Source organism: Pinus tabuliformis, chromosome 6 (assembly GCF_031772625.1).
Source record: "Pinus tabuliformis cultivar Carrire ecotype Pingquan chromosome 6, CPIR1, whole genome shotgun sequence".
Taxonomy (NCBI): domain Eukaryota; kingdom Viridiplantae; phylum Streptophyta; class Pinopsida; order Pinales; family Pinaceae; genus Pinus; species Pinus tabuliformis.
The window spans coordinates 1,832,029,570-1,832,034,035 of NC_142292.1; positions in this window are offsets into that span (position 1 = coordinate 1,832,029,570).

A 4,466-nucleotide genomic window follows, 5' to 3' on the forward strand; every position below is an offset into this window, starting at 1 on the left:
TCACCGAGCACCCTGTGACTCACCATCATTCTGATGATTCTAGCACCCTCCACATTACCATCAAGCCTACCAGGTCCGTAGGCCTTCTAAACCCTGCGACACACTTAAATAACTGACATATTTTCCACATAGTTTTCTGTAAACTCCCCCAAAGGTCTCCAACTTGTACTATTTGTTATTGCACTCCTTAGGATCCAGATAGATCTTCATTATCTTGGAACCATCAATGTGATATCTAACTCGCTTCCCAACAATTTATGCGCAGGGCTTCGTGATTCTCAGCCTGATTTCCCCACACAATGAGCTATCGAGCCACCCTTTTTTTTCACGCAGCCCCTGGACGATTCAGCCTGATACAATATCAAAGATCCCTGCATGGGATCATAATGGCTCTGTGTATGTCAGCCTATTCTCCAACAACTCTGCTCACTCCATACGCTGTGCTGCTCCTCGGACCATACGGCCCCTCCTCCCATGCTGTGTTGCTCCTCCTTATACCATCGCTCCCACACTATCCAGCAACTCTACTCACTCCATACGTTGCACTGCTCCTCGGACCATACGACCCCTCCTCCCACGTTGCGCTGCTCCTCCACAACACGTGGTCTCTATGCCCTCCTCGCTGGTTGCGCCTCATTGTTATAAAATATCCACTGCCTACTATGCTGAAGGAACTCCATGACCTTTCGAATTTTTTTGGTATTAAATACTCCCCATATGTTACCTCCCCCACATATAAACCCTTCCCCATAAACCACCTCCCCCATAAAATACCTCTGTCCTATATATCAAAGTGAATTTTTTTTCCCAATTTTACACCAGAACTGCATTTTTTTAACACTAGAGGTGCAATTTTTTTTACATTGGCATCAAAAGTATTTTTACAGTACACAGATTTTTAAAATGCATTCATTTATATCTATTGTGGGAGTGGTTCTCACCAGCAAGGAAAACTATCTAGAATGGTTGTAGAAAATCAAACACACTCTCATTTTTAATGAGCTGTGGAAAGGAGTGTGTGATGGAAATAGAGACAAAGAGCCAAAACAACCTACCTCAGACAAGGATTTCGCCATTTGGGAAAATAAGAACAACAAGGCTTATTCATTGATTGCAGCATCAGTAAATGAATAGGTGAGTCACCATATTTCGCCATTTTCAAATGCTTTCGAAGCCTTACAAAAATTGAAGGAGCTATGTGACTCACACTCTACACTTGAAGTTGTTCAACTCATGATTAAACTATTCACCCTTGAATTACAAAATGATGATCCTCTTGCTTTTGCATCAGAAGTAAAATCTATTATGCATGATATCAAAGTCATTAATGTTGAACTGGATATTCCTCTGAGAGCTTTTCTCAAGGCACTTTATCCCACTTACTCAAATTATCTTAAGTCATCGCAAGCAAATGGAAACCTCAAAGATATTACCTTTGACTCCCTTGTGAAAAAATCTGCTGAAAGAGATAAAGATTTTGGGAAGAAGAAATCTCCTCAATCTTCTGAAGAGGCTGTGAAGAGGAAGAAATTTCAGAGGCAGGGGGGGCAGACACTCTCAAGGAGAAAAGTCAGATTTGCACTGCATACGCTGCAAAAGATATGGATCACATGATGCATCCACATGCAAGTTGCCTTGGGACATAATTGAGTAGGAAAGAAACCAACCCAAAGGTAAAACTAATCACAAAGAGAAAGTTAAAGCACCTGAATCTGCTCACTATGTTGTGGCACACTGTAATATTGGAGTAAATGAAGACTTATTTAATGCTTCACTTCCTTCTTGCAAAAAATGATTGGTTGCTTGATTTTTTGAAGAATTTAATGACAATGTTGATGGAGTAGTATACTTTGCAGACAAATCAAAACTCAAGCCATCAGGGCTTGGCACAATCAGGCTTAGATTGTTCAGTCTTCCAAACTTTCTTCTGCATCATGTTCTATATCTCCCACAGTTGAGGAGAAACTTGTTGTCCTTCATCCACATCTGCCAGCAAGGACACTCCATTCATATGTTTGATGGAAAGCTTGAGGTGAGAAAAGCATCAGACCACTCACTTGTCATGATGGGGATAGAAGAAGAAAGGCTTCTCAAGCTGTAGGGTACCTCTGCTTGTGAACAAAATTTCTCATACAATTTTCATTATGAAGAAGATACATTTCCATCAATTTTATTAGGGCATGCTATATTTGGACACTTGAACTATGATAGCCTCCGCTTGTTGAAGAAAAATGGTGTTAATGGTTTCCCTACAATTCCTAGGAAACTTAAGCAATGTGATGCTTGCATTCTAGGAAAGCATAACAAACAGTCTTTTCATGATTCACATTCCAAAGCACATAAAAAACTTGAACTCATTCATTCAGATTTATGTGGTCCAATGCCTGTTCCTTCTACAAATGGAAATAAATATATGATGACATTTATTGATGACTACACCAGAATATGTTGGGTTTATTTATTGAAGAACAAATATGATGCTTTTAAAACATTCAAGAACTTTCATACATGGATTGAAAATGATGCACAATCTCATATTGGCTCTATTCGCATTGATAATGGAAAAGAATACACTTCAAATTAATTTGAAAACTATCTTCGCCAACATGGGATCAAACATCAAACAACTGTGCCTTATAATCCCCAACAGAACAAAGTAGCTGAAAGAATGAATAGGACAATATTAAATATGGTGCGCTCCATGATGTTTTTCAAAAATTTAAAATTGATGTTTTGGGCTAATGCAGTTCTATGTGTTGTATATGTAAAGAATAGATGTCCATCTAATGCTATTAGAAACAAGACTCCTTATGAAATGTGGTATGGGCACATTCCTTCGGTAAAGCATCTCAAGGTCTTTGGTTCCACATGTTATGCCTTGATACCAAAGGTACATAGAAACAAACTTGGTGCAAGAAGTCATAAGTGTATCTTCCTAGGGTATTCAAACACCTCCAAAGCATACCGTCTCTATGATGAAGTCAATAAAAAGTTTGTTGTATCTAGAGATGTAATCTTTCTTGAATCATCCAAAACTAACAATGTTGTTGAGCGGAAACTTGATCGCTTAGATAGATTCGCAAATGCAAAATCATTTCAAGAATTTGATAATTAGATTCCACATCTTGAAGGGGGGATTCCTATACTAGATCAACCTGTGGAATCTTCTTCTGAAGCACTCTCTCCCCCACATGAAACTCCAACAACGGATGATACTTTGAGTGATGTGATTGACAGAATTGGGAGACTCAATCTTGATTCAGTCCCAACTCAATTAACGGAGCAGCCTGGACCATCTGAGAAAGGTCCCCCAAAGTGGCTGAGAAAGACACTTGAAATTGTTCATCCTGATGAGGTTGGAAAGACAGGAACTAGAAATTCAAACTAGCAAAATGGAGGTGATGTAGATGACTCTGATTCATGTGTTGATATGGATGTTTCTTATGATTGTGAATTGAATTTGTCTATAGATTTTGAGCCAAATTCCTTCAAAGAAGTTGCTTCTCATGATGAATGGAAAGAAGCAATGCAAAAGGAGTATGATGCCTTAATAAAGAATGGCCCTTGGAAGCTGGTTGATCCTCCATTGGGAACCAAACCAATTGGCTGTAAGTGGGTCTACATGAACAAGTATAAAGTTGATGGCTCACTTAACAAGCACAAAGCCAGGCTTGTGGCAAAAATTTTTGCATAGAAGGAAGGGTTCGATTGTGAGGATACTTTTCCCCCACAACAAAATGGGCTACCATCCGGACACTCTTTGCCCTAGCAGCTCAGAAACGGTTGGAAACTCCATCAAATGGATGTAAAAATTGCTTTCTTGAATGGAGATCTAAATGAGAATGTTTTTATGTCCCAACCTGAAGGATTTGCTGTGAAAGGACATGAACATAAAGTATGAAAACTTGTGAAATCCTTGTATGGCCTCAAACAAACACCGTGAGCGTGGTATGAAAAACTAACTGAGCATCTTTTGAAACTCAATTTCAAACATTATGATCTTGATGATGCAATTTTGTTTGTCAAGAAGGTTGGCAAAACAGTTGTATATCTTGTGGTATATGTAGATGATATTTTGATGAAAGGGAATAATGAGAGTTACATTGCATCCATAAAGAAGGAATTGAGGAAAGGTTTTGAAATGACTGATTTGGGCTATGTTCATTACTATCTTGGTATTGAAGTAACTCAACATCCAAAGTCCATATTCCTTTCTCAAAAGAAGTACATTGGAGATCTGTTGAACAGATTTGGCATGACTGAATGTAATCCTCTGACTACTCCAATGGAACAAAACTTAAAGCTCACATCCATTGAGGGAAAATAATTTAAGGATGCAACAAAGTATAGACAACTTGTAGGAAGTCTCAATTACCTAACCACTACCAGACCAAACATTTTGTTTGATGTTGGAATCCTCTCCAGGTTTATGCAAAAGCCTTGTGAGGGACATTGGTCTACTGCAA